Below are 23,469 nucleotides of genomic sequence, written 5' to 3' on the forward strand. Positions count from 1 at the left end.
ATAATTACTGTTTTTAGTATTTAGATATTACTGCTAATGGTAAAATGGCCTATGAGTAGAAAATACGAAATTTACATTTCTCTTTATCCAAATTTCCCAGTGGATCCCTGGCCCTAACAATGTTTACCACTTCTTACTGTCCATTTTCACAGATATGGGGTACATGATTATATGCCCTCAACCCCTATGTTTTCTAGGTAACTCTACTACAGAATAAAGTGGTACTCAAATTACTCTCAGCTTGCTTAATATCCACTCTAGGACACTGAAAAACAAACACAAAGGGACTAAACAAGATGAATAGTATGTATCCCATTTCTTTTAAGTCCACTATCTTGATATCATGAGGCCCCCTCACTGGTTTTATGTAGATGTGCTACCGGAATGCATAAGCTAGTGCCAATTCTTATTTTCCAAAGATGTTAAAAGATTAACAAAGGATGGGAGGAGAGTGAGGATCAAAAAAACTACCTATCAGGTACTATGCTCACTACTAGTGTAATGAAATCATTTGTGCATCAAACCCCATGACACACAATTTACCCATGGAAATTTACCCATTGGCTTTTGCTGCAAAAGTACCCCTTGAACCTAAAATAAAAGTTGGAAGAAAAAAAATTAACATAGCAAATTCTTAGACAGTGTTCTGACTTGTTTGCAAGACCTATGCTTTCTTCCTAAGCTGGTGCTGGATAGTTCTTTTGATTTTTTTTTTTTTTTTCATTATCTATCTTCTCCCTCCCTAGCATTGCCACCAAGGGAAACTATTTCATGTAAGACATTCTTTTCCCTCCGGCCACTTGGTTGGCCCTAATTTCTCTGAGCACATCTTTTCTACCTGTATTGTGAACCACAGAGCAGGCCTACGGGAAGGTTATAAAGACTGTAAGATTGGTCTGTATTGTCTCAGTCTCTTTTAATATCTACTCCCTTGTGTATGGTCCTCCTTCTTCTCAGAGACTGAAGGCCTATTCTCTAGCTTCTTCATAATCAGCTTTCAAAATAGGATCTGCTGTCAGTGATTTATCCCTTTAGTGCTAGGATGGTAAATAAATTTTATCTTGCATGCCAACTCTAAATTATCAGTAGCAGTCACCTGAAATGCTACGTGAAGGATTCTGGGGATGCATCCAGTTGAATTAGTTATGAGAATAAAAATTGGTTACTATAGGAAAGAGAATCAACAATTCAATGGATTAAAGAGAAAGAATGTTAATTATTTCTTACATGACAGTATCAATGTAAAAAGTTCAAATCAGAGAGGGAATTCTGTTTCTTAGTCATTCAGGGACTTGATTTCCTTCCAAGTCACTGTACTTTCATCTCATAGGGAACCACTCCCATCTGTATGACTGAAACTGGGTAGCCATTACATCTGAGTTAAAGCTGGTGGGAGAAAGTATGGAAAGGAGAGCATACCCTGTGTCTTAGGACCCAGGCGTGGAAATGGCACACATCATTTCTACTCACATTTTATTGATTATAACAATCATTTGGCTATGCAGAACTACAAAAGAAGCTGAAAAATGTAGTCTAGTTTGGCAGTTACACATCAAGGAAGAATGGGAGAATGTATTTTGGTGGGCAACGAGCAGTTTTTTCCTTACTAGGCTTAACAGGAATCAATGCTGTGATTAATGAATGAAAGTTTCCACGAGTTGGAAAAAAGAAACTGTGGCAACCACCCATATTATGGTATTAGCTGATCTTGCCTTAAGTGTGAAATGGAAGTCTTGTTTTCTTTCCTAGAGGGTTCTGAAGTTTAAATATAATTCAAAAAAATTTAACAGACATTTTCTACTATGAGAAAGGTACTTTTGTTAGGTACAAAAATAAACTAGTCCCTGCTTTATCACTTATTGTAGAACCAAAGATTCATCTCCAGATAACGGAATTTCAGACATCAGCTACCAAGGAGGGCAAATATAGGCTTGGGAAAGAAGGCCTTCTTGTATGAAATCACACCACACAGGCACGAGACAGCTCTAATTACATATAAGTTTAGCTCTATAAAAATGAGATTGGGGTGTTTCAGATATTTTATTAGGAAATGTACAGAGAAAACAGTTGATGGGGCAAAAGCTATAAACACTAAGGTGAGAAGGAATCAGAATATAGGCAAGAGTTATAAAAGCATCTAAATGGCATTTGTATCTGTTTAATCAGCCTATCAGGTAAATCTGCCCACTTTTCTCCCTACCAGTGAACATCTGTTTTGAACCTCTAGGATATGGGACCTCTTGCTTGATACCACAGTCTTTCTGTGCCTACCTATACTAAAGCCTGATGTCATCTTCTGTGCCTTCCCTTACAGGCTTATTTCCTTCAACACTGACCATTCCTCCAGCATTTCTTATTCTAAAGATGAACAGGTAAAGAAACTTCGTTGGAGGGAAAATTAAGCAGCGATTGGCATTAGAGAAGGAGCTGTGCACAGTCCCTGTCTCAACAAAAATAGCTTAAGATGAGATGAGTACCTTACTTAGCATAATCTTGCTACTGAAGGGGCTATTCTAAATGTCCCCCAACCCAACACCATTATGTAAACATTCTCTAACATTCGCTATTTAATTTAGATAATCCACCTTTACTTCTGGCCATTGCATTCCTTATCTAGTAATGCAGGAAAAGGGCAAGAAATCAAAGGGAAGGAATAAAGGGACTTCTGATTCCAGACTGTATTTTGAAGGGAAGTCATGGTTGGTTCACAATTTTCTTTAGCTTTTGCTTTGCCTTTGCAGAATAGTTAATATTATTGTTTTACCTATGGGAACTGGTATCCAATCTAGTGCCTAATGGGGCTATTGTTACTAGAGCTATTTTCTGTGAACCTCATAGCGTACTCTCTTCTGCTGAAAATGAGACTTACTATTCATTCTGGGTTCTCTCGAAAGCCAGCCCGCCATCTACAAGAATTAGCGGTCACATCCGTTTGGCTATAGTTCAGGTAAGTCCCATACTTCATGTCCTGCTTCTCAGCAATCTGCTGCTTAGAGCCAAAAACCCTATCTTAGAACCCCAAAATATATGTCTAGTTGCTGTATTAAAAACCAGGTAGCAGCCTTTACAGAAAGTCCCTTCTCTCAGAATCTAGTTGAGCCAATACTAGGCAGCGGCCACTATATTCTTCTTGGTTCATTCTCTTTCTTTTGGAGGCAACAGCTTAATATGGTGAGGACAACTGGAATCCATTTCTATCTATTCACCACTTTTTAAGTAGTAAAAGTAGTAGCTCAAAAGTAACTTTATTCCCTGCTAAGTCTCGCTCTTTCCAATTATTATTCAAACATGAGAGGTGACGATGAGAAGATTGGTTTGGCATTATAGGATGGTACCATGCAAGGTACTCTAACAACCTGCCTTCTCTCTCATGGTCTATCTCCCTGCAGATTCAGGTTGCATCAGCTGTCCTCCTATGTCCACAATCCAAATGCTATGGGATACTGTGCCAGACAAGTTTTTCAGTTCTTCAGGAAGTAGCAACTGTGAGTACTCTAGCTCACAATGGGAGGAGCACAATGACTGGACTCCAGCCATGAGCAAATACAAGTAAAGGTTTAGCTGAGACTGTCTGCTCCCCAGTTCTCCAACCCCTGCCTACCCCAGGCCCCTTTTTGTCTTCATTTATAGTAGAAAAGTAATAGCCGGCCGGGCATGGTGCCTCACGCCTGTAATCCCAGCACTTTGGAAGGCCGAGGCAGGTGGATCACCTGAGGTCAGGAGTTCTAGACCAGCCTGACCAACATGGTGAAACCCAGTCTCTACTAAAAATAAAATAAAATAAAAAATTAACCGGGCATGGTGGCAGGCGCCTGTATTCCCAACTACTTGGCGGGCCGAGGCAGGAGACTCATTTGAACCCAGGAGGCAGAGGTTGTAGTGAGGTGAGATCACACCATCGCACTCCAGCCTGGGGAAAAAGAGCGAGACTTCGTTTCAAAAAAAAAGAAAAGAAAAAGAAAAGTAATAGTCACAAAACGGGTATAAAAATAGAGGTAACAATGGGAAACTACAGGAGGGCAAATTAATACTTTTATAGTTTCAGCAGACCTGTAGTAATAGAAGAAAAACTGATTTTCACTTGGTTCTGACTATCTCCCTAGGCTAGAAGGTATAGGGCCAAGGTAGAGGAAACGGAGGTAGATGAATTATCTTCCTGTGTCTTCCTTTAAGTAGTTCACATTGCTCCCATTTAGGTACCAGCTAATAGTCATAATTACTATAATCCCTCTCTTTGGATATTCTCTAAGACTTTATTTCCCCATGAGCATAAAGACATACAATAGTACACTGGAGGTTAGCTATGATTAGGAGGAGCCATTCTAACTATAAATTACTCATAATCCAAGCTCTTTCCTGATGAGCATGTATCCATTATAAAAGAGGCTATGATAATATACAGTGAGAAAAGAATTCATTTAGAAATTAAGTGAATTTGGATCTAGGGTCACTTCAGCTATTTTGCACTGTGACATTGAGCGAGTTATTTTCTCTGGGTTTCAGGTGCCTCATCTTTATTTTGTGCATTTAGATACACAATTCTAATTGGTCCAATGGGAATTACACAGCTAACACAATCATGCAGCAAAACAAAATAAAATACAGTGGAATTGAAGTGAGGGAGTAAAACCACCACACTATGCAGATGAGACTATCTGCCTAGTAACAAGACATTTCTTGGACTCTGGTACTTCAGCCAAATGTCCTCTGGGGGTGGGGAGGAAGACAATATAGCCCACTGCCAGATAGAACCCACATCTGTTCCACCACTCTCATTGTCATTGCATTTCCTGGGATACTTTCAGAATAATTCATTAGCAAGGAAAAAAAAGAAAAAAAAAAAAAACAGAAAGAAAAAGGCTACAAGGGGAAGGGTCTCTCTATGTCTTTGGGATATATCTAATCATTTCTTCATGGAATATTATAAAGTAGGGTCCACTCAAAGCTCATCCTTCACAAGCCACCCAACCTTTGACATTCTTCTTCTATATAATACGAGTCTTTCTAAGATTTTTTAAAATCCTGCCTGCAAAGTCTGCTTATGAACTTTTTTCCTTACCACAGAGTTCCCAAAAAGGTACAGGTTCTGCCTAAGTAGTTGACTACCTGCAAGGCTGCTCAAATCCAACTTTCTTTCCCATTCTACTTTGCATTCTACTCTCCCTTTGCTCTCCTTTCCTTAGGTCCTCAAGTGATGCCAGCTTTTGTTCTAGCACTCTAGAAAGGAGTTATAATTTTGATCCAGAGTACACAGGGAAGAGAAACTGGAGTGGGTAAAAGGAAGCTCATCACTGGGAAAGCTGGTACTGGGAGAAAGACTGTGGCAGACCCAGGAAATACTAACAACAAGAACCCCTCAAAAGTTCACCTTTATCAAGCCAATGGAAACAATATAGCTGAGTGGGGTTTAAATTTTGAGACCTATTCAAATGAGTCCTCAGCTACCATGTAAATTGCCTTGGTGCTCCATCTGCTATAATTCATAGGAAAGGTACTAAGGTCCTTCAACTGGTTTTCCTTGCTACCTCCACCTTTGTCAGAAGTTGAACCTATGACTAGCATACTTCCTGCCTATCCATTCACAGTGAATAGAATGGCTGGCTAAATTTTAGACCCCATTTAAATTATTCCACTTTGAAATTTGAATGATAGATGCTTGCCTAAGTCTACTAGCCTCAGTAACATTACCTTTTCTCATGACCAAGGGTAAAAGAGTAAACTGATAGGAGGCACAAGTTTTTGTGGATGTGGGTTGGGCTGGCACCAAATCTAACTACAAGCATACAGTGATCACTTCATACTCACCACATAAAAAATACAAAAGCTGAAAAATACTATCAAGTGCTTTGACATTTTCTAAACATTCCTACTGCCCCTATAAAATTGCCTTGTCTGACCTTTCCTCACTAACCAGGAGACATGGTGTTTTTCATTTCCTCTCCCTTCAAATTTTACAAGAGAATGAAGAGAATTTGAGGACCAAAGCACCACAAACACAAGGGTAAGCACAGCAGATATGACAAGGGGACTGAAGTAAGCCCCTGTGGGAATAGGATCGGCTGAAGGAATCAAGAGGGATGGACAGAGGAACAGAAGACACTCAGGAATAACTTCAGGAAGTCTCCTTACCTCGTCACCTGCTTTCCCTCTGTCCTACACATCTAGCCTTGCAAAGAAATAAGAGTAAAGTCCGTGTAGGACCATCCCAGTTCAGAAGCAACCCCTAGGATAGGGGTCAACTTTATCACCTCAAACTCTACTCATTTATAATGACAAAATTCAACTGTTAACACATAGGTAAGAGTTCTTCAGGCATTGGTTTTGAAGGTACATGTACTGGGACGGGCACAGTGGCTCACACCTGTAATCCTAGCACCTTGGGAGGCCAAGGCAGGTGGATCACCTGAGGTCAGGAGTTCAAGACCAGCCTGGCCAACATGGTGAAACCCAGTCTCTAGTAAAATACAAAAATTAGCCGGGCATGATAGTGGGTGTCTGTAATCCCATCTACTCTGGAGGAGGCTGGAACAGGAGAATCGCTTGAACCCGGGAGATGGAGGCTGCAGTGAGCCCAGATCACACCACTGCACTCCAGCCTGGGTGGCTAAGCAAGACTGTCCAAAAAAAAAAAAAACCATAGTTTCCAGTTTAATTTCCAACAAAGCAGTAGGAACTCTTGCCTATAGAATACTGTGCTGGGGACTCGCCACGGTGGCTTCTGCCTGTTATCCCAGCACTTTGGGAGGCCAAGGTGGGTGGATCATTTGAGGTCAAGAGTTGAGAGACCAGCCTGGCCAAAATGGTGAAACCCTGTCTCTACTAAAAATACAAAAATTAGCCCGGTGTGATGGTACATGCCTGTAATCCCAGATATTCAGGAGGCTGAGGCAGAATTGCTTGAATCCGGGTGGCAGAGGTTGCAGTGAGCCGATCACGCCACCGCACTCCAGCCTGGAGTGAGACAGACTCCGTCTCAAAAATATAATAATAATACTGTGCTGGTTCATTTGCCTATAGTCACCAATCTAATGTTCGGGTATTTGATCATTCCGAATTCTAGAAACACTGAGGATCCTTTCACCTACTCAGGGTATGGGCCTCTTTCATAAATGCTTAATTCCCACAGACTTAGTTTATTTATACCCTGCTCCTCTCCCACTTTTGGTCCTCAATAGTTTTTTGCTTCTCACATTTTTTATTGGGTTTCTGCTTCTCAGTAGCCTTGACCAAAACAACTGACGCTATAAGAAATGAGACTCAAAATCATTTACCCGCACTGGGTGGTTAAGGTAGTTTTAAAAAAGAAAGAAATGAGGCTGGGCACGGTGGCTCCCACCTGTAATCCCAGAACTTTGGGAGGCCGAGGCAGGTGGATCACTTGAAGTCAGGAATTCGTGACCAGCCTGGCCAAGATGGCGAAACCCCGTCTCTACTAAAAATACAACAATTAGCCAGGCATAGTGGCTCAGAACTGTAATCCCAGCTACTGGTGAGGCTGAGGCAGAACTGCTTGAACCCAGGAGGCAGAGGTTACAGTGTGCCAAGATGGCACCACTGCACTCCAGCCTGGGCAACAAAGCGAGACTCCATCTTCAAAAAAAAAAAGAAAGAAAAAAGAAATGAAGAACTTAGGGTAATTAGTGTGGTTAGGGACAGTGAGTTAGAAATTGTCACATCAAAATACAAAGTTTTCAAAGCAGTATATTTTATTTTACAATAGCAACCCAACTCCCCAGTTTGTTTCAATTGTGACATCTAGATGGCTTAAGATTACTTTTTGGTGGTCACCCATGCTGAACAGTATTTTTCAATCTTCAAAACAGCAAAGACTCAAAAGAGATTCTGCATTTCACATCAGTTCACAAGTTCAAGAGTCTTCCATTTATCTTAGCATTTTGGGATAAATTCTCTTTGAGGTAGAAGGGCAATGACGAAGCCACTTAATTCCTTGTGTCTGCATAAAAGCAGATTCATCACTTCATTTATGTGAATAAAGCAGATGATGATAAAATGTTCTCTTATTCTTGTTTAATCAGTAGTGGTAGTGATGCCAGAAACTGTGAAAGGAAGGCTTTTAGTTACTTTCTTCTTTCCATTTTCCAATAATGCATTCCCCATCCCCACCTGAAGAAGGGGGTGTTACTGAGTCCAGCTGATACCACACATTAAAAGACAAACATTAATATTTCAAATCTGATGTCTAACTAAAAATGTACAGAATGAAAGCTAGAAAATTTCAACCCCAGATTATCTTCAACCTTGCTCCCTCGACCAATCATACTTTGACATTTATCTATTTCCTTCTCCACTTATGGATGTAATTGACTTGCCATGGAAACTACAGTTTAGATGCTTTGAAAGTATGTATGAACTACAATGAACAATAAAGTCCTCTTCTTTTGAAGCATATTTTGGCTTCAGCTTTAAGATAATCTTATGACAAGAGGGGTCACACTGATTCACTTAATAAATTCCATTCTTACCTAACACAAGGTTTAGTTGATAAGCACTTGGACAAAAATAATTACTTTTCAAAAATATAAAGCAAACTAGTGAGGACAAAGGATTTTGTCCTCATCTCAACAATGATCAGTTATTGGAACTGCATGAAACTAAACACTTTAGACCTGGAGCTGGTAATGTTCTTAAGGCCAATTCAGAACAAAGGCAGGCTGCCCTTAAAACAAGTTTGACCTTTTCCTTCACTCTTCCTCCTGTCCCACCCTCTGTGAGTGATTTAAAATGGAAAAGGTCAAAGCCCAGCCAGGCCTACATTTAGAGAAATTAAAAAAAAAAAAAAAAAATTTCCTTTCAATTTTGGCCAATTATTTCCAATTTTTATTTTATTCTTAAAACTTAAGCATGGTAAAATGTTAAGCTGTTTTCATCCACTGATATTATTCTACTATAAAAAGCCCCTCTTGAGTAGATTTGATAAAAAGGAGGACATTTCTAAGGTATAAATTGAGAAGCTGTTGCATGAGAAATCATGTCTCCATCTCCATTTTGCTATGCGTTAGCTGAGGATTGTTTCTGAAAGAGATCTATTTAGGCAGTGTATGTATGTGTCAGCACGTAAAAAGTAAATAACTGAAAATAGACAAACCTTGTAAATGCACTTCAAAACCAACTGTGGCTCAAGTATGGGTGGTTCCCCAAGGCTGGTACCAATGAGACTGGGGTTTGGGAATTAGTCATCATCCCTCCTGCTGCCCAGCAGTGGTCAGTCATTTTTCATGAGGGATGGGCTAGGAAAATGAAGTGTCTATTATAAGGAGAGTTCCTTCGACTTAAAGGAGCAAGCTCACTACAAAACCCAGCTACCTGCTTATTGTAGTGGCCAGAGTGGTAGAAGAGATATGGAGTAGGAAGTAAACCACACAATGTTATTTAGGGACTAAGCCATGCCCCTAACAAGAAAACAAGCCAAAAGGAAAGTATTAGGCATTCTCTGGGAAGGCATGCATTTTTTTTCCCATGTCTCTGGGGCCAAAAACCTTATACCAAGTACCTACTGGCACCCAAATATATTTGTAGAATGAATGAATACATGAAAAAAAAAAAAAAACAGTAACCTTTCTCCTATATTCTACTTTCCAAGCCAGTTAATAAGCAAGTGTCTTTTAGTCATGATCTTTTTTGTTTTCTGTCTAGGATTTAACACAATGGTTGATATAACAGTCACTTCTGTTTGATGAAGAGTATCACTTCATTCCATTTATTGTGTTTTTGTTGCATCTCCAAGTCAAAATAAATGACTTTTGGAGCAGATATATTTCATTTAGCATTTAGTATCATCTTCATCAATATTCATATGAATGAAAAAATAAAAAGCCCTCTCTTATTCCCACTCTACAGAGCATGTCAAAGGTGATCTATTTAGTTTTTCCTTAGTATCGAACATATCACAGCTACTCAATGAAGTTTCCTCTCAACTAAAGAAACACAGTCTCTTAGAGAATGTGTTCCTGTGTTTCCACCATAAGATAAATGACATAAAGTGCACTTTGGTTTAGGTCTTTCAAGCACTTAAGAACAGCACTTTATTCAGTTTTAATAAATTTTTACTAAATATGGTAAATGGGAAAGAATTTTTTGTATTGCTCAAATGTCTTCCTGTCTCTGAGCCAGACCAATGAGCAAATACCTTTAAAACTAGTTGTTTCATCTTGAACCATGTAACTGTAATAAAAGCAGAATGTTTGCTTAATAAATTAAAGAACAAACCCTGAGCCCTTTTATCAGTCTCCTGGCTTCAAACTAAGCCAATGAGCAAGTGATTTGGGGGATTCCTGAAACTAGGAAAAATGTCTCTATTTTGAAAGAAACTTGCCTTTTTCTTTCTTTTTTATTTTTAAATCTCAAAGGCAATTGAGTGTGTCTTCTGGACCAGACCTATTTAATTTACTAATTTACCAAGCATAGTACCTTGCAGAGAATAGGCACTGAAATATTATTTACACAATCAAACTAAAGATGTTCTTCTATCTTCAGCTGTCAATGGTCTAATGCCCTCACCTCTGTCATCCTCAGGACCCAGAATGGTACATTCCACATAAAGGATGCTTTGTTTATCAAATGAATCAAAAAGCAAACCTGAGGCATTTATTTACTGTCTGTAAATTTACTGTCTGTAAACCTGAGGCATTTATTTACTGTCTGTATTTATTTACTCCTTTGCTGTCTATAAGCCAGACCAAGGTGGGTCTAATTCACTTCTATCATCAGCACTTAAGAAACTGAATGGAAGACCACAACACCTTGTTTTTTGCAAAAATTTTCCGTCTCTTCAATCAGGCCAGGGAGCACATATCTTCTGGACAGGACTTTATCTCTCTACTTAGCTTAGTATACTGCCTTATACTAGTCCATTTGTCCCATGTTTTCATCACTGAATAAACTTAAGTGACTTTTGGTCTGGATCTCACACCTATTACTTCATTTCCTTCTGTGAGCACTCTATAATGATGACATCATTTTTTTATATCCTAGGGCATGTAGTTCCGAGCCCCACAGAAAGTAATCACCATTCAGTAAGCCAATAGTTCATTCCTATCTGTACAGAACTGTAGGCTTTGTAAATCAAAACGTAATCACCATTCAGTAAGCCAACAGTTCATTCCTATTTGTATAGAACTGTAGGCTTTGTAAATCTACACAAAGGTCTCTGTTGTAGGTTCAATATGATAATAAATGTTTGTGCCCCCAGTTGTTATCTCTAAGGATATGAGTAATCAATGATCATTCAGCAGATACTGCTTATATATGGGTGGCAGTTTAGAAATTATAAATTGATTTTACACATATTTTCTTCTGCTACCCAGGACACAATAAAGATGGTTTATCTTTGCATCCCCAATGCCTAGCAATGAGATTGGCACACAATAGATAACTACTATAGTGGCATTCTTCAGACAACCAATCCCTTGCATATGTGTATTCAAAAGTTAATCATTGTTACTCAAATTTTCCTACTTTATTTGCACAATATAATAACTATCATACAATTGTATAAACCTAGTGCTCAGCACCAAGTAAGAAAATCAACAGTTACATTTATATGGTGCCTTAGAGTTCACAAAATGCTAACATAGGTATTGCCTTATCTTTGGCTGTGGGTAAATGAAATATGATAAATTTTCAGTGCCTTTAACAATGAGTTCACATAGTAGACAATCAAAATTGATCCATTTAACAGGTATTTAAACCCTTGGTTTGTATAACTACGTATAGAACCCTTCTCACTGTGGTTTAAGTATACAATAAGAATTTTGTAGAGACAGTACCTATCTTACAGAAAGTTTTATTCATATAGAAAGCATCGAATTTTTCACATTTACAAGTGCTTTATAATTTAGAAAGCACATTCGCAAACTTAATTAAGTGACTTTTGGTCTGGACCTCACTTCTATTACTTCATTTCCTATACTATCTCCTTCCCGGTTACCCGGGAAAATGTACCGGTAGTAATTTAACTTAACCTCACCAGTAAAGTCTTGATTGTTTAAAATTAAGCAATATCTCATTCCTTACATCTGAATAGTCTAGAGGATAAACTTTCCTCTTATTATAGGAGAATTAATCTTGTATTTCACAGTACCCAAAACAATAGCTGGTATGTGAGAGGCAGTTAATTTCATTCATTCATTCATTCATTCATAAGTATGTAGCCCATTGACATTTGTATTGTGCTTTAGTTTACAAAGCACTTTAATGTGCACCTTTCTGAAATTTTTTGTTCTATGAGAGTATTTTTTTCCCCTTTGGTAGCTCTAGTGCCCAGCATGGTATCTGGCACATTATAGGTGACCACAATAAGCTGAGTCCCTTATGTATTCAGTATACTTTAAAGTTTAAAAGCAGTTTCCATGTGTTTTCATTTCTGATACCTGGAATACTGCATTTTTACTCAAAATTACCAGAGCAGCAAACACAAATTGGCCTCAAATACACATATAATTTATTCATTTATCAAACAATTCTTTGTGTCTGCATAGTACTATATCCTTTTGAAAGAGCACTTTTTTATGCTTGCTCCTTTGTATCCACAATGTTAATCACAGTAGAATACAAGTGCTTTATAGTTTACAAAGCACATTCACTATTTTTCTTCAGGTCACCTACATGTGAATCATCGTTGCATTTTGAGTGCCTAGCACAGGGACAGGCACAGAAAAGGAAATTAGTAGTATTCAGACATTTTCTCTGAATAACGAATAATACATCAGGGGATAGTAAGCTATGAACAGCAGGCCAAATCCAATTGGCTCAAAAACTAAGAATGATTTTGACCTTATAAAAAGGTTGTTTAAAAAACAAATATGTAACAGAAACCGTATGGCCCACAGTCTAAAGTATTTATGATTTTGACCCCTTACAGAAAAACTGTGGACCCCGATTTACATAATGCTTCACAATTTCCAATGCACTTTCAAATGTTAACTATGCATGATTGCCAATGCACTATTAAGGAGCACGCCTTGGTTTTTCTCTTACGTTTTACGGTGCTTTCATATACATTATCAGTCATTTAAATCAACTTCCCACATAAACAGGAAGGAAAAAAATCAAGGAAAGTATTAAATGTGCTCAATAGTCCCAGGTTCTCTTGTCTTTAAGCCTAGAGATGGGTATTAAACCCAGGAGTAGGGCTGGCACAGTCCACCAAATTATTTGGCCACTACTATGAGCAGGGAGTTCAGGCTGTCCCCTTGGGAACTCACTTTGTCCCAGGCCCAGTCATCCTTTCCATAACCATCACTAGAAATCCCAAACCCCAGAATCCTGCTCACCTAAGCTCAAAGAAGGAAGCTGTTGCTGGCAGGTGCTTCTCAGAAGTCTGGCACATCTGTGTATTTCTTGTCTAATTCTTCTCATTGGCCTGCAGCATCTCTTCACATTTTTCTCTAGAGGGCCTGGCACTTTTTTTTCCCCAACAACCTGACCATTTTATCTTCTCAGTCTAGGGATTCTGGGGTTAAAAGAGAGGACTGAAATACAGTATCACCTATATGAATGTTTGCTCCTGAGGGGAATAACAAAATCCAGATTAGATACTGACTGGATTCTGGTGTCTCTCTCAAGTGGAGTAGATGTGAATAGAAACAGAAGTTTACAAAACACTAAAGCCTAACAAATAGGTAAAAGCTGTGATTTAAAGCTGGCTCAAGACTGGCCCAGGCATAATACTGTCAATCTAAAGATATGTTCCTTTAAGGTAACTGGCAACATCAAAAAGTACATCTCAAAAGAATCAGGCTTAAAGAGAAACAGGAGAACTGGAAATATATAAGAGTAAGAAGTGTAAACAATAGAAAAGAGGTGGGGTTTAGGGTTCTCATCTTGGGATTTCCCCAGGTCTTCAAGCTTCCATCCTTCCTGGGTTCTAGGTCATGGACCTCCAGATTCCGGCCTTTAGTCTTGAGATATCTGTTTCACTTGGGTCCTCTATCCATATAGGTAGGGTTTGTGACAGAGGCCTTCCATCCTTGGGTTGTAGGTCTTCCAACTACAACCCCGGGCTAATCTTAGGTCTTTGGCCTTGTGTCACAAGTCTCAGTTCTTAGGCCTTCCATGTGTCCTGTCCCAGGTCTTAAGACTTCAAACTCAAGACTTGAGACTTCCATCCAACTCAGGCCTTCTGTCCAATTCAGACCACCCTGTTTTCTTGGCTCTTGAGGCTTTTGTTCGTTTCAGGCCTGAGGCTTCTATCTATCTTGGAACATGGGCTTTCCATCTTAGTCCTCGGGTCTCGAGTCTCAAACCATCTGTCTTCTACTTTGGGCCTTTTATCCATATGAGCCTTCCACCTTCTGTCCTACTTGAGTATTGGGTTTTACTGCAGTCTAGACTCTAGGGCCTTGTTTTGGTCTTGGATCATCTCACATGGCAGCCTGGCATAAGGAACCGCTCCACAATGCTCATTCTGATAGCCGACGTTCTGCACCTATCAGGCAGGGCTTAAGAAGCCCCTCTGCCACACATGACACACACACGTACACAAGCCCACATATGCAAAGAAATATTTAAGGAGAGAAGATTACATGAAATCAAAGAGAGGGAGATAGATTCATGAAGAGGCTGAAATACTCAAAGGTGAGTAGAAAGGGAAGAAGCAGAGAAGAAACACAAGCCAACAGAGATTAATACTGAAATAGAAAATCACAAACAGCAAGAGATGCTGAGGCACACAGGGGAGGAAAAAGAGAGAAAATAGCCCAAGAGAGGCAGAAAGGAAATGTAGAAATGAGAAATGTGAGATAAAAAGTAGAAACAGCAGAAAGGAGGCCAGACTCAGAAAAAAGGTGAAATTTAAAACGAACAAGAAGGGGAAGGGGTAACAAATAATCACAGTTCACAAAGAGAAAAGAGAGGTAGGCAGAGAAAGGAGAAGTAGACAGAACAACAGAAGGACAAAAAGCACACACATGTGACCCAAAAAGGAGACATGAAATAAAGCGTGAAAGAAGAGCCACATCTAGGAGAGCAAAGAGAAACAGCAACAAAAGGAAAAATGAGAGATACGTCTAAGATAAGGCACAGACCAGTCTTGTGAACAAAAAGAGAAAATGAGGCAAAGGCACACACGAAAGAAATTAGCAAGAGAAAGATGGAAATGGGTAAGACACACTTTAGATAGAGAACAAAGAGCAAAGACAAGGAAGAAAGAGACAAAGAAATACACACTTGAGTGCAAGAGATAAGCAAAGGCAGACATTCAGAGAAAGTAAGTAGTAGAAGAGACAAGATACAGTGAGGGGCACAAGAAGCATGAAAAGCATCACAGAAAGATAAAAAAAAAATCAAAAAATGTCATTAGTAATTATATTAAACTATTGTTACTACCAATACTATTTATACTACTACAATAATAATAATTATAACAACCACCAACACCAACACAGATGCTCTTCTATTTACAAACTTTTACCTTAGGGATTTCTTATGTAGAACCAAAGCATGCCAACTCTGCCTGCTACCTGATAGTGCTAGTGGTCACTTATATTGTGGGAAATGAATTTATGAGTCTTCTTGGCTTACCTTTTACTTGCCATGTGCCAGGCACTGCAATAGGTGAGCACTTTACATACATGATTTCATTTAACCCTCACAAACAGGCAAGTCTAATCAGAGACTTTAAGTTGCCAAAGGTCATATACCTAATGAGTAGCAGAGGATTTAAAACACACAATGTGTGCCTCTTAACATTCTGTTACAACTATTCACTAGGATTTCTGGAAGAGCCAAATGGGAGGTCACAGATGACTAAATATTTTCATAAAGGGCTCTTTGATAGGACTTGCTCAATCCCCTCCTTTAGCATCACCTTTCCCCAACTCTTTGGAAAACTGACTTCATTCTCACACTTTTATAATGGCTACTTCAGAGTTTCGTCTTCTTTTTACACTAATCTTAACTGACGACAGAGTCTCTCACAAATGGAGATGAGAAAGGGTTACCCTTTCAGCAGAAAGCAGAAATGGTGTTTTAAGCTTCTCAATGTTTAAGGCTCTAAGAACGAAAGAGAACGTATACAGTGAAGACACAGAACACACAAGCAAAGGCTAGATTCTTCTATGATACAACTGGTAAGAAGACCATAATGTCTTTGAGTTGCTTCAGTGAACTTAGTAATACGGAAGACAGGTGATCTTTCCATCTCACATTTAGCCCCACTTCACATTAGACCAACACACCACATCCAACACCAGCTCCCAAAAAACAGCTGTTATTAATAGTTCTGAAGTGATCTTCACAGGACTGCAACACCAACAACTTACTTCATTCGGCTATCCTAAAGTGCTAGAGTGCCAAGCATGTTGATCCTCAGGTAGGAAGGCTGACCTCCTTCAATGTGTTCAAATTTCTTGGACCTGCTGAAGACTCAGTTCTCTGCACTGCTTGTAGGAAGTGTAATGATTTGGCAGATAGGAACAATGAAGAGCTATAAAAACACATGAGATAAACCATGTAAATGCCGTAAGTATTGAGTACTGTGCTAGAGTTATGTAAGATTGAAATTAATAAGCAACAGAAAACGTTTCCACAGAACTTTGAAACCTACAAAGTCAAAACTTTAAGGTCTTTAGAGAGAAAATTTCCTCATTCAACAGAACAGGAAACTGGAATAAATGGGAAAATGTCTTGCCAAATATCACTTGATGAGTCACTAGAGACACCACCACCAGTCATAGCCTTATACCTTAAAGACTAGAACTGCCGGGCGCGGTGGTTCACGCCTATAATCCCAGCACTTTGGGAGGTTGAGGTGGGCAGATCACCTGAGGTCAGGAGTTTGAGACCAGCCTGACCAACATGGAGAAACACTGTCTCTACTAAAAATACAAAATTAGCCCAGTGTGGTGGCGCATGCCTGTAATCCCAGCTACTTAGGAGGCTGAGGCAGGAGAATCGCTTGAACTCGGGAGGCAGAGGTTGCAGTGAGCTGAGATTGCACCACTGCACTCCAGGCTGGGCAACCAGAGCAAAACTCCATCTCAAAAAAAAAAAACTACAATCCTGTTTTAAGTGCCAATCAGCTAGGAGTCCCTTTAAATGATTAGTAACTGAGATCACAAAAATAATAATTATGAGAGGAAAAAACATAAGGTATTTCCAATGTTTAAGGCTCACTTCAATGTTTTAGGACCACCTCAAGTTTGCTTTATTTAAGTCTCCTGGCTCAGGACTAACAAAACACAGCCACAGAGCAGCATTTCCAAAACTCATAATACTGCTCTTTGAGATAAAGGTGAGTCACTCTGGAAGGCAAATATTCTCACAATAAGAAAATTCACATAGGTTGTTTAACATTGCAGCTAAAATACCAAAAAAAAAAAACAAAAAAAAGAAAAAGAAAATTTACATAGGCTACTGGCCCTAGGAGAATTTATCTAAAGATTCTGAGTACAATAGATAGATCTTCCTAGATAACTCTCAACTTAGCTTTCTAGTTCCTAGGCTTTCTAACAATTTGTTAGTAACTTTCTCTATTTCTAAATCTACAGAGCTTTCTAGTCAATTATAACATTTTGAGAGTTCTTACCCATGAAAATATTTCATGAAATTTATAGGTACCCACTATTTATGAAGAATGCTGGGCAAAGCCTATACGATCAGGATTTATTGCACTGAATGGTCACCTTTATCTGCCAATCCTCACTCGCTAATCAGCCTCTCCCAACACTGACCAAGAGAATGTAGGGTCCTGGTTCTTTAGCTCCTGCCTGATGACAGATAACTTTGTGCCATTTTTAGTCCATTTGTATTTATGCAGCTTCCATCAATCAGCAACCATAGCATAAAAAGACACACCTCTCACTTGTCGTATTATATCCCATGGCATCCCAAGCCATCCCGAAGTATGTAAATGATTGGCAAAGTTCTTCTGTAAGGCTTTAAGAGAGACTTTGGGGACCAGATGGAACAGAATGATTTGCCCATGTGATCAATGTCACTGATGTGACAGTTGTCCATGTTCTCCTAAAAGAAAGAACAATTTAGCTGTAAGCCTCTGCCACACGTTATAGTCCCACTCTAAATACCCGAACACATGCAACCTGCTACCCTCTTTACATCATCAATTTAACCAATCTCACACCCACTTGCTTCCCAGGTAAATTAGGAAGCTGTCTTTACGAAATCATACGCAGAATAATGATGAATACAACCTCAGTGAAACGCTAAGTGCAATGTATACTGGAAAACAAAATCAAAATTAAGACTACTTATTATGCTTTTAGGGACAGCTTACGCACCTTGACGTGTGGTGGTTGTTTTTGAGACTTTATCTTCCTATCTGGGACCAGGAAAGTATCCTGACAGAACCTCCTGACCTAGGGTTGTTGCCCAGTGGTAGTGAGCTTTCCCCTGGAGGATCCTCATGCCCCATCTCCACCTAGGGATCGTCAAAGGGAATGGATCACTAACACTGTAAAGCAACAAGCCTATTCTTCTGAGGAAGATCTGAAAAAGAGATAAAAGAAAAGTATTGAAATGGAGTACACTGGGAAAGTATCTCCTAATGGGCAACTAGTGGTTGAGTTCAACCATGTTTACCCTTTTCTTCATGTGGATTGAAGAGTGGACATTTACAGTTGTGCGGAGCTGTTATATTCTGGCTACCAACCTAACAAAAAAAAAAATTGTCCTATTTGTCCCAGCTCTATTCTGTATGTTTTCCCTCATTTCCAAGAGAAATTTAGAACTGAATAATTGGCAATACCCCCATGCTGCATTTTATTCCCCAGTCTTTATTAATGAGCGATCTTCTAGAATGTGGGTTGTTAATGCCCTTGTGTTCTCAGCACAAAATATAGTAGAGGGATCAAGAAATCAAGAGGTTGAAACTAATGGAAGGAGAAGCTAATGCTTTCTCAACCAAGAGAGCCATGAAGCCACACAGAAAAGGTCCAATGTGGTCTAACCCTACGAATTCTGTAAGAATTCTCCTCCACAATGCCTCTGGCTTCTTTTATAAAGCGCTATTTTAAGAACTGAGCAATCCACCTCAATCAAAGTGCCTGTCAGCTAGTTTTGTAGCATTCCCCTCTTTTAATTTGTACTTTAAGTAGTGCCATGCCATAATATTGCCAAGATAAAGAGAGCTGTTTTCTACTCAATCCACATGGTAACATTTCTTCAACAACCTGTGTAATAAGGAGCCACCAAAGTTCTAGGATATTCAGAGAAACCAAGAATGGTCACAAGCATACAGAACTCCAGTTATAACAGCAGCTGGTCAGGCGCAGTGGCTCACGCCTGTAATTCCAGCACTTTGGGAGGTCGAGGCGGGTGAATCACCTGAGGTCGGGAGTTCGAGACCAGCCTGACCAACACAGAGAAACCCCGTCTCTACTAAAAATACAAAATTAGCCTGGCATGGTCACGCATGCCTGTAATCCCAGCTACTCGGGAGGCTGAGGCAGGAGAATAGCTTGAACCCGGGAGACGGAAGTTGCAGTGAGCCAAGACTGCACCATTGCACTCCAGCCTGGGCAACAAGAGCGACACTGCATCCCGAAAAAAAAAAAAAAAAACACAGAAACAGTTAAGCAAATCTATGCAGAAGGAAAAACAAGGTACAGAAGACTAGAGATTCAGTAAATTCCTTACACAGCCCCCCGCCCAGGGCTCTCCTATTCTACTTTTTAAAAATTTCAATTGTTTTTCAAGCTAAGAAACTTTCAATTTCTTAAAACAAGAAAATGGCAGTGATAATGGAATTAGGCCTACCAAAACTGAGCTAATACAGATGAAGTTGGTCTTATTTGTAAACAAATCCTGAGAACTTAATATCCATCTGCCAAAGGAAAGTGGGAATAATTTAAAAGCCCACTAATCAAAAGGTGTTAAGTTCATTGTATCTCTCTTGCTAACTATGTGGTGAGAAAGGAAATAACTTATTGCTTTGCATCTCTCATTCTTCATTTATGAAATGGGGATCAAGTATGCTTGCCCTTACAGACCTCACTGGAGCCCAGCTCTGAGGGATAAATGAAACAGGCCAAACTCATTATGAAAAGTTAAAATGTATGTGTATATGCAAAAGAAAAAGTATAGGAATTGATGAAAACTGGCTCATGTTCTGCTTTTCATTTTAAGAGACTGGGTCCTGCTCTGCCACCAAGGCTGGAGTGCAGTGGCTAATCATGGCTCACTGCAGCCTTGAACTTCTGGGCTCAAGTAATCCTGCTGTCTCAACCTCCAGAGTAGGTAGGACTACAGGCACACACCACCATGCCCGACTAATTTTATTTTATTTTATTGTAGAGACATGGGTCTTGAACTCCTGGCCTAAAGTGATCCCCCCACCTCAGCCTCCCAAAACCCTGGGATTAAAAGCAGGAGCCACCGTGCCCAGCTGTGCTCTGCTTTAAAAAGGAGAGTTATAGGAAGTTAAAGCCAAAGACAGAAGCCCTACAACAATAAATTCCCCGAACTACCTTTTTCTCCAGGTGGCTGGCAACCCATCCAAGTAGATTTGCTGGAGCTTGGCCAGATTCTCAAAAGGAACGATATGCTGAATTTGAAGCCTCTTGCAGCTGTTTGCAGTCCTCGGGTCTCACATGCTCAGAATGTCCTTGAGAAGACAGACAGGGTTCAGTAGGCTACCAAAGCACCGGTAGGATACCAAAAGAGTTACAAAAACCCCAACGAAAAACACCTAGGAAGTATAAACTGAAGCATTAGACATAGGCATTTCCTGTCTCTACTTTCTAGCCTGTTTGGTTTCCCTAAAGTCCTCTAACAACAAGCCCTGGCGGTATCATGGGAGGATTAGACAAGAAAAAGAACTACATGAAAATATGGCTCAAACTAATACCGACCTTAAGGGCTGACGCTAAATTTGTGGCTCATGGTCATCCTGTTGCTGAAAATACTTCAAGATTCAAGGTAGTGTGGCAATTGCTACTACTGCTTAGAGGTGCAATTGTCTTGATTGTTTTTAATAATTGGCTATCTACCTTTACTGTAGCACAGGAGCTCACTAAAGCGGATCTAAGCCAAACTTGCAGCCTTGAAAGCATTTTGCATGGTATGGTATGGTGTGAGAAGCACCCAGTATGTTAAACCCGAGGACCTTAAATGAATACAGGCTTCCAGATTCCTGATTAGGGATTATTGTATCATGACAAAACCTTTATGTCAATGTCAAACAGGAATGTATGGAAGATCCCTTATTCAACTCTATTCTCTAGCTTTAAAAAGGCCAAACTGTTCTATGATGTTCTCAATATGAGCAGAACAAGCTTCAAAATCTCTTGCCAACATCCTTCCCCATCCTAATTTAATCTAAGATTAGATACTTCACTTCCAAATGCAGGCTTCCAGTTAAACATGGAGGTTCATACATGTTTATGCATTTACTCTACTGCTTCCTGAAACTCCATTAATGAAGAGTAAATGTGCACTCCATGTGCAAGCAAACTGACCTAAAGAAATTTTAAATCAATGGATCCTAGCTCAAATTCATTTATACACTGGCATCTAAAAGGAAACAACTATTCCAGTCTCCCCAAGTCTTCTTAACCATATTTATGGAGTATCTTGCTTTAGCATCAAAGCCCTCTAGTTTTGCCTGTCACTATGGTGATGACATACTCAAGGAGCATTCTCTTTCCCTTAATGGGAATCTAAGGCTAGAGAAAATGGTTACATTTTGGAACTGGGAATCTAAGGCTAGAGAAAGTAGTTACATTTTGGAACTGATACAGAATCATACATTTCACTAGGGTTCAATATTCACGGACAAGAATTTTGAGAATCTGTCATATTGCAGACCAACGAAATATCAAAGTATTATGGAGAGAATAGCCAAGTGGCATAGGCAGCCATCTGGTTCAAATACTCCAGCATCAGACAGAATTGTCGCAGATAGAAGTGATATTAATAATCACATACGCCTGCTGCAGTGGCTCATGCCTGTAATCCTAGCACTTTGGGAGGCCAAGGTGAGTGGATCACCTGAGGTCAAAAGTTCGAGACCAGCCTGGCCAACACAGGGAAACCTCGTCTCTACCAAAAATACAAACATTAGCTGGGCATGGTGGCGGGCGCCTGTAATCCCAGCTACTTGGGAGGCTGAGGCAGGAGAATTGCTTGATCCTGGGTAAAGGAGGTTGCAGTGAGTCGAGATTGTGCCACTTTACTCCAGCCTGGGCAAAAGAGCGAAACTCCATCTCAAAAAAAAATTTTTTTTTAATTAACATAATTCAACATTTTCATTCTCTAAGGAAACTGGGAACTCAGAAGATGAAACCACCTCAATGTTACACAAATAGCAGGTGGCCAAGTGATACTTAAACCCATGTCTTCCCTCAATTCAAAGATCTTTTAACTCTGGGGTTTGTGCATGGATTCTCAGGATGTATGGGAGCTTTCTACAAAACTTTTACAATACTCTCATTTCACTGTAAGGATAGTCTAGATCAGCTATATGACTATCTCATAATATAGGACCACATTGCCAAATTAGTGGCAAATGTTCTAGTTTTGTTGCCTGGGGATAATAGAAAAGAACAGAAGCAAACAATATATAAATGTGTTTTGTGCCAAATGAAAGCCAAATAGCATTGCTATGTGCTATAACAGCAGGATTTAAAGCAGTTTGAAAACAGCAGTTTGGTGAAGTGCATCAACACAGCATGTGATAGTACAGACACACCACTCAAAAGAAACTATAATACTATAATAGTAGTACCATATTTGCATTTTAGTTATCTATTAACTATTAATTTGTACATCTGCTATGTTTTATAGTTGTATTATAGATGTAGACAAACAGATTTCATCCCAAGTTTGTTCATACACTTTAACTTAACAATTATTCCCATAAACCTAAAGAGTACATAATAATATTTTTCTTCTACAGAAAAAGTTTAATCAAATATAGCAAAATATTAATTGTAGAATCTAAGCGATGGATTATGTAGGTGCACACTGAATAATTCTTTTCTTGAGAGAAAACCTCCGTACTATCAAACTTATTATACAGACTTGAGAAACACTGTCTCAAACTAATATCTAATATAAAATACTAAAATTATACTCAACACAATTTCGTGTTATTTTAAATTGCCGATTAATATGCAAGGCACATGGCAATGCTGTTAATCAGGGCAGTTTTTGTAACAGCACACCAACTTTCTTGACTAAAACTGAAAGGTTAAAAATTACATTTGGGTTACAATTGCCAAGGAAGACATCTACTCCTGGGGTCTTAAATAGGCACTTTGGAAGGCTAGCTGGAGGTCAGTAAATGAACCTTTCCTATCCACATGTGAACATGCCTTTCCCCTCCTTTCTCACCTCCAATGTTCTCAGGGTCCTTTAGCTCTTAGAAAAAAACTGAAAGAAGAAATGCAGAAATGCATACCCAAGTAACAGCTTACCTGGCGATATCAGAATAATTTAATCTGAAAATCAATGTCAAAATGTGGATTGAAGTAAATTCTGGTTCTTAAGATA

The 23,469-nt window shown here is 39.3% G+C and overlaps 1 long non-coding RNA gene across 9 annotated transcripts in view; it reads right to left on the bottom strand.

Annotated features, from left to right (window-relative positions):
• Nucleotides 1-7,688: 7,688 nt before the first annotated feature.
• The window catches only part of LOC106995245 (uncharacterized), a 32,456-nt gene continuing 16,675 nt past the window's right edge, over nucleotides 7,689-23,469 (bottom strand). For 4 of the 9 annotated variants that reach the window (XR_013413111.1, XR_013413109.1, XR_013413104.1 and 1 more), the window contains 7 exons: nucleotides 20,445-20,581; nucleotides 18,258-18,465; nucleotides 17,815-17,982; nucleotides 16,281-16,444; nucleotides 13,293-15,185; nucleotides 9,107-9,248; nucleotides 7,689-8,057 (listed from right to left, as the gene is read on the bottom strand). This is a non-coding gene — a long non-coding RNA (uncharacterized LOC106995245). Of the gene's footprint in view, nucleotides 8,058-9,106; nucleotides 9,249-13,292; nucleotides 15,186-16,280; nucleotides 16,445-17,814; nucleotides 17,983-18,257; nucleotides 18,466-20,444; nucleotides 20,582-23,469 lie in introns of those variants that run through there. The other 5 variants (XR_013413112.1, XR_013413110.1, XR_013413105.1 and 2 more) reach the window with 2 other exon arrangements.

This window comes from Macaca mulatta, chromosome X (genome assembly GCF_049350105.2).
Source record: "Macaca mulatta isolate MMU2019108-1 chromosome X, T2T-MMU8v2.0, whole genome shotgun sequence".
Taxonomy (NCBI): domain Eukaryota; kingdom Metazoa; phylum Chordata; class Mammalia; order Primates; family Cercopithecidae; genus Macaca; species Macaca mulatta.